This window comes from Lagopus leucura, unplaced genomic scaffold (assembly GCF_019238085.1).
Source record: "Lagopus leucura isolate 7727_CA_CO unplaced genomic scaffold, USGS_WTPT01 Super-Scaffold_100157, whole genome shotgun sequence".
NCBI classification, from domain to species: domain Eukaryota; kingdom Metazoa; phylum Chordata; class Aves; order Galliformes; family Phasianidae; genus Lagopus; species Lagopus leucura.
Window position 1 is genome coordinate 18,119,852 of NW_024962334.1, and position 14,618 is coordinate 18,134,469.

At 40.2% G+C, this 14,618-nt stretch overlaps 1 long non-coding RNA gene across 1 annotated transcript; it reads right to left on the reverse strand.

The window, feature by feature from the left end:
- Positions 1-3,397: 3,397 nt before the first annotated feature.
- LOC122189725 lies at positions 3,398-4,845 on the reverse strand. The gene is made up of 2 exons (XR_006181942.1): positions 4,709-4,845; positions 3,398-4,069 (listed from the first exon to the last, which is right to left on the reverse strand). It is a non-coding gene; the product is annotated as an uncharacterized LOC122189725 (long non-coding RNA).
- Between the last annotated feature and the right edge of the window lie 9,773 nt (positions 4,846-14,618).

Sequence of the window (14,618 nt, forward strand, 5' to 3'; positions counted from 1 at the left end):
TGATGGGAAGGGGCACTGCCACCTGGACTGACCTACCTACTGTTTTTTCCTTGCAATTGTGCTGTTTCTGGGGCAGTGACTTTCATGTTACACCCTCATTCAGTTATCCTCAAGAACACAAATACCAGTGTCAGCTCTTCCAAAGTACTTAAAGAAACCAAATGGCTTTCACTGCATTTTATATCAGCACGTTTGCCAACAAGTAACATGAACTGAAATAACTCTGTCAAACTAAAGTTAAAGAATAGAATTAGCAAGGAGTTGACAGCTTTCAGCCCTAGACGTGTATTACTTAATATTAGCAACTGAGAAGCTATTCTACCGTGGACTATAATCTGGTGACTTCTCTAAGTGATGGTCAAGGAAAAGTCATACAAGCAGAAGTGCTGGTTAAAGATGCTGTTTTCTTCCTCCTACTCACATATTTTGGAGTATGAGTGCTGCTCAGATATGTCCACTTCCTGGACACTTTGAATGTCTAGCAGTGATGAAGTTGGCTAGTAAGGATTTTGTTTTTTTTGAATGAAAAGTGTCCATTTGGTATTCTTTGTTGGATTTGTGCTTGTCACTCAAGCCAACAACATGTGTGGCCAGTGAAGTCATTCTTCATATATTTACTGTCCACATGCCAACAGTGTTTTTCCCATGCTGTACATGAAGTAATTCTGTAGATTTTTGTTATGATTAAACTTTCTTCTTACTTCTCAGTAACCCTAATTTGTGTTTTAGTACTCAAATGTTGTAGTTAAAACCAGTCAGTGTCATCAACAACGTTCAGTAACATTTAAACTTCAGATCAGATGGCCCCACCTTTATAATTGCTGCTTCCTCCTTGGACTAATCTTGCTTGAGCATCACAACAATTACAATCACTTCCCATGAGAACACAGCATAGACAACAACTGACACTGGGTCACGTCCAATTTAGAATTCATCAGAGTAATTGCCAGCAATTTGCCCAGCTGCAGTCATCTGTGCTTTTAGTTTTATTTTTTCTTCAATTCTCCTTGTAGTTTCACTTTGATCAGTGTCTGGGAAGAAGAAGTAAACAATAATAGCATTGGTCTGCACTTCACTTGCAGCTACTCTGTTTTGGTCTGGAGGAGAGCTGTGTAGAAATGGTTTTCATTTACACTTCCCCTTTTACAGCCCTCTCACAGTGAATAAAATATTCACTTTTTTTCCTCCTCCTCAGAACATAAAGAAGCCACAGCAACTCTGTCAGTCGCGATCCCACCAAAATTATGAGCATTAACAAAACAGCGGATTTGGTCTTTGTTTGAATTTGCTTTCAATAGTTCAAATATATATATATATATATATCTGACTGAGGGGGCTGGAAACATACTTAAACAAAAAAAGAAAAGCAAAAAAAAAGTGAAATTTCTCTTACAAAAAGAGAGCTTAATGAAGAGAGACTTCAATGAAAAAAGCAAAATTTGTATAAAGCTGTAAGACTGAAATGGCATAATGCAAATAAGACTGTAATATTCATCCCGATACTGTTAGAGATTGGGTTTTTTCAAATGAAGATATCAATTTTAATGTTTTGCTTCCTGACCAAATTGCAGATGTAATCTTGCTACACATGATTTTCTGGTCCGACTTATTGGGTTTTGGACTGCTGTGACAATCCCTCTGCATGTTGATGTATGTTGGTCTACACAGAGCTTTTCTTCCTGTTAACACCTGATGAGGCATATTTGGCTATGTAAGAAACTTTGTGATTAGTGTTTTCTGGAAACTGCAACTGCAAACAGGGACCAAGCCACACACATGAAAAAAAAAAAAAAAGGGGGAAAGGGGGGGGGGTCTTCAAGGGAATCAATCTCCTAAAGTAATTTTACACACGCATTTGTGCTACAGTTAAAAAATTTAGCTGTCTTGAAAAATCATGTTCAAACATAACACATTTGAGGTAATTTAATAGTTGGCACTTGAAGCTAACTGCAATTTGATGTTCAATTCAAACCAGATGTTTATTTTTTGCAATAAGTATATTCTGTTGTTAGGGGAGAGAAAAAGCATTCAAGGTTATGGAGCAGACATGTCTTATGGCAGTCGATTAGAACAAATTACCAAGAGCTGCACTTCACTTTTGAAACACTGAGGCGTTTATGATCTCAGGCCCCAACAATTAAAGAAAACAAAAATAAAGGGTTTGAAAATATACATCCTGCGAGTAGTTAACTGCAAGAATGCAGTGGATCCTACACAGCTGGATTCCATTTGAGCTCAAAAAGTTTAATAGCATAAGCCTGCACATCTTCTTTTCCACTTCTGAGGATCATCTGCCAGATGGAGACATCCCCCCTCTCATTTCCTTGTATTGTACAACTGTGTTACAGAATAGAATGCCTTGATGTGCTGAAGCAGAATCAGTACTTTTAACCAGGGAGTGATATATGGCTCTTAGAGAAGATCAGTTTGATGTAAAGGAAACAAAGGTAATAAAGCATTCAGCTCCAGTAGTTAAATGCTTGCAGGTAAGTTACTTTACTTGGGTACCAAGCAAATGGGTGACTACAATAAAGTACTGAAACCTCCATTCCTGGGAAGTGGAAGATGTTTGTGAGATCATGTTTCCAGATCACTTAAATCTTAAAATGTGCCCCAGAATTACTTCCTCCACATTGCTTTGAATGATAGGTCTCCTGCTGCCATGCTAATTGGACCCTTGACAATGACAGCTCCATACATTGTCCAGACTAACGTTGTGATTCGGAAATGAACGCAATGAGGAGAAAAAAAAAAAAAAAAGGAACAAACAATCCTTGTTCAATACAGTAGTAATCCAGCAATGGGGCTGAAAGAAATCAACAGCACACTAGACCTAGCTCAGCAAGAGGAGCAACAGCTTAATGGCATTCAGGCTCTTGCTTCTGCCTGCAGTCACACACGGACTCACAGAGACTGTCTGTGGTGTTTGAGGAATGCACGATTCCTGCCTCATGTCATAAAAGTTTGCTTCCCAGGAAAATGCTGGTTCTGCTGTCTGTGGGACCCTTTGTGTGCATGAAAGGAGAGTAGGGATCGCTTTTTGCCATCTATTTTAACAATGCTAATTAAATAAAGATATCCACAGAGCACGGAGCATCGTTAATTACAGCCCTTTTCTCAGGGAGTGCGAGCAGAAGGGGAGATGGCACAGAAGCCAAATCACACAAATGCACACAAGTTGATGTGCTGGAAACCTCCAGCTCCAATTCTGCTGCCAGCTCACAGGAAGGGAGCTGCTGACTCTAGGCCCAGATGTAGGGGGCTAAAAAACCTCTTTGGGCCAATCTTGACCTGCAGTATAAAAAATATGCCCCTTGCTTGAGTCACAGTGTGGTCAGACTGCTGGAACATGCTCAGCACTCCAGCAGCATGAGAGAACTGAAGGCATCTCAATACATCTCCTCTAGCTTGTAAGACTTTAATGTGACACACTTTAGAGCTGACAGCACTAGACGTTCCTTTACAGGCTGCACTAAGACTCACCGGCCTGTTTAGAGGGCTTAGAAGGATAAGCATTACTCTCATGTTTAGCTATCCCCAGTCATTCTATATTCACCGTATTTCTCCACCTTAGAAGCAGAAAGACACAGTTGCTGACCCTGCCAGGACACCACCAGTGTTTCTGCTCACGAACAAAACACTGACACCACCTGCTTGCAGGTGCCGGGGAGTGGGCTGTCCGGACTCCGCATAGCTAGCGTTGCTCTTCGCCTTAGTAGTAGACTCACTGAAAAAGAGATGCAAGGTACACACAGCCCTCTGAACGAGCTGAGACTGCGGCAAAGTGCGGATCCCACAAAATCTGCGGTTCGTATGAGGTGTGGAGCGCCGAGGAGGGCCTCTGGCGGAGTCTCCGGCTCTAAGTCCCCCCGCTCGGCTCTGCTCTCCATCTGAAGAAAGCGACTACCACCCAGTGGTGCTGACGGTTATTACAGCTGTGGGAATCCCCTCGCCAATGAAATAAGCTTGTATCTCCTACGGTGCGATGTTTTTCTTGGTAGTGAAGAAGCACAGAGAAACGAGGCCAGTAACAGCTATAATGAAGTGACCTCTGCTGCTCCTCAAAGTGCTAGAAGGACGAAAGCAGTCAGAAATGTGGCACTGCCTCCTTTGGATACAAACTGCTTGGATTTGGGGTGATCCAAGCTGCTTTGCATGTGTTCTGCCAGCATTTCCACAAAACAACATGTGTGTGCTAACTTCAGAGCTTCAGGTGCTTGCATGCTCAATTGGCACTCTGCTGTCTGCTATCCCTTCTTTCAGCCCCCCAGCTTCAGATAGATTTGTGTTCATTAATCTGTATTAAAGAGCATTACCCGTACAGCTGCTCTCTGGCTTCTCTTGCAAGGCCAGACCGGAGGAGGAAATTGGGAGAAGGAAAGAAGGGGTGTGGGAAGCACACCATCACACAAGTACTGTTCCTGTGGTGGTGGCAGTAGGGGGTCTGGTGGTGTTCAGAAAACGTGGAGATGTGGCACTTAGGGACATGGTTTAGCTGGCAAGGTTTAATGGGTTGATGATGACTGGACTAGATGATCTTAGAGGTCTTTTCCAACCTTAATGGAATCTTCCCCTTCCTCCCCACCCTCTTTCCCCCTCCCCCAATAGGGTTATAAAGAATAGAGAGAACTGTTAAATATTGCAAAAATGAAAGAAAGATGTAGATGATCACACATTGTAGTTGCCACATTATCAGTAGTGGCATTACCTGATTAAATTCACAGAGTTGAATTCTGCAGCATGTTTACATGAAGCTTTCACATGAAGTCTGAACCTGTTCCACCCTTTTTCAGTGTCATGGATGAAGGAACATGTACTCAAAGTATAATTATTCAATTCATACGTAGATTCTGAAAATAAAAACTTGAAGCTGGTAGTAGATTTTTGGGAAACTATTAAAAAAAAATCAAAACAGCAAAAATAACAAAAAAAAAAAAACAACCCTGCAACCTGATGCATTCATTGTATGATTAACTTGGTGTATAATCAAAGAATATTAGGATATTATAATCACAAAAAAACAAAACAAAACAAAACCTTAGGCAAAGCAGATTATGACAACAAAAGAAAATAAATAGAAAGCTTACCCCTAGCCTGAACTCACCCACAGAACACCAGCAGAGCAGATCTCCAAAAGAGATCCTTCCCCACTGGTAGCCAGCTCTTAAATAGGTCTAGGAGAGGTGCAGCCTGGCTCCACCCCTTCTGGCAGCACAGGTGAATTGCCTTCAGCTGTGCTCTTCTGGCTGACTCATTTCTCACCTCAGGTGATCAATCAGAGGTTCAGGCCATGATTCAGCAGTTCCCATACACTTGGGTATGTGAACAATGAAAATGACAATGAAAATGAAACCAGAAACAAAGTTGAACTAAGAATGAAATGCACAATAGACCGTGAAAAATACGTGATTTTTTTTCCTTCCGCTTTTGTAACATCATTTTGCAGAGTATAAAATACTGATAATGACAGAGGCAATACAATTGATTTCAGCAAAGCACTCACTGCAGTCTAAAATATCTGAGACTGTTGAAGGTGTGGGGTCTGCAGGGTGGCAGAGAAAGCACCTGAGGTCTTTGTGCAGCATCAGGGTACGGGGTTACATGATCTGACAGAATTTCCCCACCTATAACTTTCTTATAATTTTTTTATTTCCTTTCTTTTCCCCAATAGTTTAGCAAAATTATATATGCTATAGATTCTACATTCATTCAAGTATGCAATTTATAGTACCCTTTTCCTTTCAACCTTCCAAATTCTATTGATTCCTCTAAGAACGTCAATAACTTCTTTGCTTTTCTCCTGTGTTCTGTGCTATAGATAGCGACAGCCATTTTAGAGCTTTAACTTCAGCAGGGGATCTCGATACTTTAAAGAGAACGCTTCAGAAGTGCTTCACAAAGCACATTCCCAGCAGAAACAGACTAAACTGAGAGTTAGTAAGAGACTCGCTTAAAAACTACTTTGTGGAAGATGCTCTTCCAGCTCTTCCACTCTTTTGGCAGTGTAAATCCAGGCAGTTAACCTGTTCAGCCTCTAATCAGGTGGCAACTAGGAATGTGGGAACATGACTCTGTATGTATTGTATTGTATTTTTGGAACAGGCTGCCCTGGGAGGTGGTGCAGTCACCATTCCTGGAGGTGTTCAAGAACCCTGGAGATGTTGCCCTGAGGAACATGATTAATGGTTATGGTGGGGATGGGTTGACAGATGGACTAGATGATCTTAGTGATCTTTTCCAACCCCAGTGATTCTATGATTATTTTCTATGCTTTTTGGAATAATATTTTCAGTTGCAAATTACTATCAAGTACTTGTGAAATTTTACAATTTTAGTGTTTGGGGATTTTGTTTCCCTTTTAAAATTCCTAACTCACAGTAATGCACAGCTGGTCTTCACCTGTTACTGTGGATCAGTCCTTCCCACTGACTGTCCCTTAATTGTTCGGTTGTAGTTTACCTACTTTGCCAGCCACCGTGGGCATAAATATTCTTACAGGAGACCAGATCTGAGAGCTGAGTGGCTTGATGGGTAAATCAAGAAGATACCTGAGGCAGCTGCTTCCACCTGGGTCAGTTCCTCATAGGCACCTTGGCACAAGAGAGGTGGTAAGCACAGGAAGCATGAAGAAGAATGAGGGGTTGAAAACTTTTTTCTTCCATATTAGCACAAAGAAATGAGAATACTGAATCATCACCAGACCTCCAGATGTATGCAGGATAGGTTTTCCTTTCTCCATTCTTTATAAAAATGGCTTAAATCTAGTAATGAAGGACCAAAGGGATCTTTTTGTTCTTTCCTTCGTGTTGATTTCCATGCCAGAAAACCTCCTTAAAACTCCATCCTTACAACTCCCTAACTCTTTCATGTCTCCCCCCACCTCTTTGTCCATCTGTTTTAACCACATACTGGAGTCATAAAGTCCAGTACCCTCTCAAATCCTCTTTGTGCTGCTTTTAAATAAGTCCATTGTATATTCATTTATAAATGCTTATTTTGGTAACTATGTGCACTGAAGGTTACCCAGTTCCTTGCTTCACTGATGGAAATAAGATTGATTGCACTAAATGTCATCAATGATGGCTAGGCAAGGGTGGCTGCTGTAAGAGCTCCCTGTATGATTTCTTTACACTTCTATGAAAAAAGAGCTTGAGATGATGGCTGATAAATGGCTAATAAAAGTGGTAAGATGCACTATCACTAAGAAGGGTATCACCCCATGGGAGTAAGCAAGTGAGGGCAGATTTGTGCAATAGCTGTCATAAAATGCATAAAATAAGAGTTTTCCTTTCCTCTCACAACAGTTGCCCTGGTGTTGGGCACATGCTCTTCCTTAAGAAAATTCTTTCCTTCTCACCCAGATATTATTATTCCCACTGGTCCTAGCTGAACCATTTTGGACAAGCTAGAGCTGCAGGATTTGAGTCCTTTTGGCGTGTACAATGCACATTTAATAATATGACATAATTTTAAGGCACTTCACAGATGTGGCCTCCGGCCACCTTTATGAACGTCATGGGTGTGATAACTTGGGAAGGGATGGAGAACGAGGATAGGACTGAAGTTTATTACTCCAGAATCATTGATGAAGTCTCTTTCCATAGCCCTTCCTGGGAAGACACCTCCCTTCTCTCACCATGTCCTGTCTAGCTGTGTCCTTCTCCTTCCACCTCCCTCACCCACTTGCTCACGAGTCCTGCCCTTGGGACTGGCTGGTGGCAGTGGGAGTGATGCAGGTGTCCTTTGCCACAAATTTCAGCTTTTCTAAGTTTGCAGATAATGAAATCTGACAGCTTTGGGTCAGAAGGTCATGCAGCTGACTAAATTAGTGCTCATGTTCAACTTATATGGAAAAAAAAAAAAAGGATGTGAATTATGCCTGTTGCTGCCATTAACAGTGATTTTTTGAAACTCTTTAAAATATAAAACCATTTTAATTGCTTAGATTTACTGGATTTTGTTTTTCCGTTTTTGCTTATATGAATACATTAATCGGATTTACTTGAACTCTTTGTGTAGTTCATCTCACAGAATGATTTATTGTTGCTGGGTTGCAAAATACTTTTCACATGGTGCTTTCTGGAGAGATCAATTTTGTTTTAATTTTTAACTTGGAAGCATATCTATGGGGTATGGGTTTAAACTGACTTCACTTTTGTGTGAATAAGTTTTGTGAGTAAATTTAACCTGTGTTGATTGCTTTGAAATGATTTTCACCATTCACAGCCTGGAGAATCTTTACTAGATAGATTATTAATTGTGGAGGTATGACTATCCAGGCTTGTGCTTATAAAACAACAAATTCAATAAGCTAATTTTATTGCCCCCCCCCGGGTCTTTATGCTACTGTATTTTTTTGTTAATTGGATGTATTCATTTGGTGCTGCCTGTTGTTAGCATCACAGTCCTGTTTACGAGTACCATAACTGTATTACTTTACAGACTCTGTAATAGCTCTGTTCCTTATTGCTTTGACCCTTTCTGTTTTCCCTTCTTATATGGCATGATATTTCTATCCCTTTCTCACAGGTTGGATGCAATGGTTATTACCAAAGATGCGGTGACATGGAGAATAAATCAACTTCCAGGCCAATACAAATGGTCATAAATCATTTTGGATCCTCCTTGCCTTTCCCACCCAGTTTCCTCAAGGTACACAGAGGACATAAAGTTGTCATACAATATTATTTATAATTCTTACTGAAAAGAGGAAAAATACTTAAAAAATCAGTTTTGAAATGACAGCTGGCACAGAAAAAGGGCAAGACACAAAACTGTTCCTGATCTGGAGCCTGTTGTTTCATCCAACAGCCTAAGTATGCCTGTGTCTGTCCAAGACAAGGAAGGGATGCATAAGAATCCTGCATATGCAGGCATTAGATGACTTACTTCCCAAATTAGGGTTTTACCTTAGGCTGTAAGGGTAGGCTTAACCTCGGAAGTGTGAATTTTAATGTCTTGTCCAAAGTTATAATCATTAGCAATGACTTACCCACATGAATGTTTGGTTAGTTTTTGATGCTCACTAAGTTCACGGCTTGGACAGCTTCCTATTGCGGTAAATTCTGAAGCCTGCTTGCACATTGTGTGGAAAGGTGTTTTCTTCAGCCAGCTTATGGTTTTGTCAACACTTAGCGTTGACTGAATGCCTCGAGTTCATGTTGTGAGAGGGATTAGGAACTTCTCTTTTGAACTCTTTCATGAATAATGAATTATCTTATACACCTCTTCAGTGTCTCTTTTTAGTTGTCTGCTAAGATGCTCCTCCAGAACATGAAGTCCTGATTTTCCTGCAAATCTAGCACATGAGATTTTGTTGTTGTTGTTTAATTCAAATATGGGTGTCTAGATTATGTCCCTGACATTTGTCAAAAGTAGAGGTCTAGGAGAGAGTTTTAGCTGTACAGACACATAGTGATGCTTCCCTGACATATTCTCCCAACATGTGGTTATACATGATTGGGAACTGCCTCAGATACTGTCTGCAGATTTTTCTCCATGAATCTGAACTCCACAGTGACCTATGGCACAGTTCTATGGCTTAAGAATACATTGAATGAAAGATTATTTCCTCTTGTTTATCTGAACCTGATGTTGCTTATATCTTTAGAGTGGCTTTTAGTTCTTGGACTGGAAGACAATTAGCAATCTTTCTTTTTCTATTTACCTTATTCTTAGCACAAATGATCTCATTAGGCTGTATCATACCACTCTGTGATCAGGTCCAGAGGATCCATTTCCCTAATCATCCCTGATACGACAGCTGTACCTTATCATCAATCATAAGGATTGCCTTCTCTGTACTTTTTCTGGGTCATCTATGTCTTCTCGGTTGGAGCAGAATCAGAACGGCACAATATCAATTTTGTAGATGCAGCTCTGAAACATTCTCCATTTTACTCTTTCTCCCTCTGCTATTTTATATAATACAGCCTGCCTTTCTTAACTGGAACATTTTCATAGAGCCATTTTAACTTCAAAAACTCTTTCCTAAGTGGTCTTGAATTGTTCAGAAGCCCCCACCATGTACATAATATACAAGCAATGGCTGGTTTTCCTGACCACATTCCCTGTGAATTTTGTGTGAGAACCCTCTGATGTTTCTGCACCATTCCCAATTGTGTCTTACTCTTATCGTCCTCAACAGTTTTGTTACCTCACTGCCTATCAGCCTGTCTACATTTATAAGGATTTCTTGGACAGCATGGCTCTCAGCAGTGTTTTACCAGAGTGCTGGATGGTCTCTTTCTATTGAGAAACGTTCATTGCTGCTTTCTGAACAGACCTTCCCTCTTGCTCAGTGTCACCTGAACTTCTTCTCCAGTCTTTGATGAAAAAGCTTGTCTAATGTATCTCAGAAATTCAAACAACTGTACCTTGCTTGGCTGTGGTCTGACTGGTTCATTTAATGAATTCTAATACATTCATGAAGGACTTTTCTTCCCTGTGGAATTATTTAGCTGATTACAATGTTCCTTATACATAACTACTGAGTCTACCTCGAAGCCTTTTGTGGCTTGAAAAGACTGGGAACTTCCTGGAATATTTGTGGGCCCACTCTGTTCTTCTGTTCTGTTCTCTTTCTTTTTAGGAGAAGTGATGAGTTCCCTTCCCTTCTTCAGTCTTGCTCAGGTCATCTTCAGTGTTTCTTCAGAATAAATGCCTTTGTATTCAGCCTGTAAGTATCCTATTAATATAATACCCTACTACTGTAGCACTTGGAATGTTGCTATGTGAAATAGATACATATATGCCCAAACAGGTATATTAGTTTAAAATATAAGGCAGTATTTGGCTGAGTTTAAACCAGAGAGTCTTTTCTGTTAATTAGATTTTTCAAATGAAAAGAGAAAGGCCCATTGGTGAACTAATGGTTGGCTGACTTGCACTAATGAGGCAAGATGAAACAGGAGTAAAATCTGGCCATGGTCAACAGGGAAAGGAGAGCAGCTATTTTTATTCTGTGTAAGGCTTGTACAATAAATGAGACAGTGACATTCTTTAAGTTGTTCATATTGAAAAATAGTCCTGGTTTTGTTTCATAACAAATATGCCCTTTTTTCCCTATGTTCTCTTTTTTGCTGTCAGGGCAGTCCCAATGCTTAAGCCCAGTAAAAAAGCCTGCTCTCACTTGCCTGTGGGAGGGGTATGAGAGCTGAGGGACACCTAAAAAAATTACAGCAGGTTAGTGTAAAACTGAGGAATTCCTCAGACAACATTTTGGCACTGGGGAAGCTTATGTAATTTACCCACGGGTCAGGTTTAGCTTTAGCACTTCTCATTGTTTCCATTTACTGCAACCTTCAGAAGAGAGGCGATGATTATATATCACCAGGCTAATTCTCACACTTTTCAGAGAAAATGGATCTAAATGGGCAGAATCAAGCTAGGCACTTCACGTTTTTTCTCTCTTCAGCCTGCAGCTAGCTCAGTGAGTGTATGTTTGCGCCTATAATGTTCAACAAGAATATGTGAGCTGTTCCCCGCCTTTCTGGGCCATTTGGATGAATAACTGTAGCTATTCTTGGAAAACCTTGTGGCACAGCTAGTGCAGGGTAGGCCTCTACATGTCCATCAGTGGAGAAGATTGTTTGACTGCCATCAATGGGATTTTGTGTTGGCAAGGGGCGCTGCCACACAGAGCCCATTGTGGGACCCAGGCCTTCCCTCTTTCAGGATCAGATCTATTTGAGGACCAGGCACTCAATGCAGTTCGGTTTGCAGGAGGTGATGAATAACCTCTCATCTTGCTTTTTAAGGCCCCATTTAGAATACACTTTTTCCTGAAGTTTCAATGTCTGGAAGGAAAAAAAAAAAAAAAAAAAAAAGCACGTCCATAATCAGTTCACTAAGTTTCATCTTTATCAAGTGTTGGGAGGAGCAGGGGCAGGAATGCTATGAACCCAGAACTGGTCCCCTCATCAGGCTGATCCGTGAGAGTGTGAGGGGGAAGGTACAAATGTGTGCTGTCTCATCGTTGTTCACATGAACCCCACATGCTGAATATGCCTTGGAGGGGAAAGAAAAGGCTTCCTATTTTAATCTCCATCCTGCCATGCTCAGTAGCGGCTGTATGTCAGGCTCTCATGCAAGAATAACTAGAATTGTCTGAAGATATGCAGATAAACCGTGTTCGCTAGTAACAACCATAATTTATTTTAAAAATCAAATCTCTTTCTTACTGATGTAGAGACACTGAATGTTTAATTTCCTCTCTGAAAGGCTATAAATCCTTTGAATGGGCGCTTCTTTACACAAAGAAACACAGCACAAAGAAATTACAAGGAAAAAAGACAGGAGTAAAATGCAGGCCAATTACGCTCTAGCTCTGGAGTGTTGCTGCCAAGGCTATTTATTTTCACAGACAGTGTTAATTTTGTATGCACACACACAGCTTTGCTTGCTTATACCACAGTGAATTTTAATTTTGGAGGAGGTTCTGGTTCTTGCCACCTTTAAGATCACCTTCCCATTCACTGAATATGAAAATTATTTTTGACTGGAGATCTCCAGGTTATTTTCTTACAGCTGTTTACAGGCTTTGTGTGTCACCATCTAAAATGTTTCACAGGTGATCCTAAAAAACTCCTTATTTAATGACCAAATAGGCCAAATGAACACAAAGCCTTTCCTCTGGGTAAGACATAGGCCAAACACCCTCTCTGACTGAAGGTGCCAGATGCAGATGAAGACACAAAGCCAAGTCACTGTGGTGGTGCACGATGGCCTGGTGTGCCCACACCACCTGATTTGTCATCCCTTCTTTTCAAAATCTAGAAACATTACTTTTCAGAATTATATATACAACATAGCTAAATAACACTATATATAACTTCTAAGCGAGACGTTCTGTAGAGCATGTCCTGAGCTTCTCCCTCCCTCACTTGGAAAATTCTTGTTTGCACCTGTGGGGCAAGATTTTAAAAGGACCTTAGCAGTTTGCATCTGGCATCAGGTGCTTTAGCTACAGCAGATGTTAATTACGATTTGGCAAGGACTAATGCTGACAATCCAAGAGTGAAGGTACAATACGTTAAGCTTTCCTTCAAGGACTGCAAGAGTTCCTTCAGTATTCAGTCTCCCCTGGAAAGCATTCTTACACATGCATGATTATTCATAATTTTTTTCTCCTTTGTTATAAAACATCCTTTTTTTTTTGTTATGATGACAGCCAGTTTTGTGTGATTTAATGATGCTCGTGAAGTGAGAGCAGTGAAAGTAGAGCCTTGTATTTATTTCACTTCGTTTCTGTTTGAGTTTGATTGCTTAACTGAAAAATTTAAACATTATTGAACTTGGAGGGAGGACAACAAAACACCTGTTAAAGCTCAACTCTGTAAATAAGGTTAATCTGCATAAATCCCTGCATTGGATTTTATGTTAATTAAGTCTTTTGTGCTCTCAGTACGCTAATTGAGGTGTGGAATGTTTCATTCTCCAGTCTCTTTTGCAAGGGGAACTGCAGGTGCTGAGCATTTCTGAAAAGTAGGCCAGCATGGTGCACCCAGATTCAGAAGCCTCTTTGAATTTGTATTTACTAAACAAAGCTCTTATTTTAACCACGGTCTTTTGATTGTTTTATCCTTGGACTTGCCTTAAAAACTCGATGAGGCCAGTAGAAGATTCTTATGAGTTAGACCCCTACTGAGGAGCAGCATGGCAAGGAATAGTAGAGCTATCCGGAAAAGCATCATAAAAATGTAATCTGGCACTTTCCAATAATTGAATAGGCTTTCCTTAGAAGATCTTACAAAACGCCAACTGAACACAACACATGATTTTTGGGAAGATGTTTCTGTTTATCAGAAGAACAGTGCCAAAGTTTGGGCCACCCAATAATACTGTTTAACTTTCTTCAAGTGCAAGCGTTTCAATTTTGGAAATCTGATTTCACAAAATGTACCTTTTGCATACACAAGTCACTGGGTTTTAGGTTATTCTAAAACTGAGGTGTTATGTGAGACATATTTGAAAAGCAGAAAAAGTATTGAATCCTTGGATAGCAGACCAAGGCAGCAACTTGCCTTAGGACCTAACATGCATTTCTTATATTGAAGTTGCAGCCAGCCTTTTAATCCTTCACCACAAGTGAGATCTGGTGAGCATCTAGTCAACATCTGGGGCAATACGAATTATTAAATTACATTCAATGGTTTGTTTAATTGTGCTGTATTTTGCTGATTATTTCCCCATTGCTCTGGAAGCTCCATGACTAAATACATTTTCAGACATTAAACCTCTGTACTGAAGAACATTTGTTTATAAGTAGCTGTTGTTGTCAAGGTAGCGTAAATAAAAGCACAAAATTCAGGTTGTATTTCAGTAATATTTATCTAATATTTGCTTGGTGGAAAGCAATGAAGTCCTATGTGTTATTTATACAAATGAGGTTAAATAAAGTGTGGCTCAGTAAAACTGGGGAAGTTTATAGTAGGAGGTCTGTGATTCCACATGGAGTATTAGGCTTATCTGGACACCTTGTCAAACTTCTCTAAATACTGATTTAATTGTAAATAAAACTGAAAGCCTATATATTTCCTCCTCTCCTATCAGGCTGAAGGATATATTTTTCCTTTTGTTTTTGTCAAGTGATTGCAATGAAGATTTTTATTTTGCAA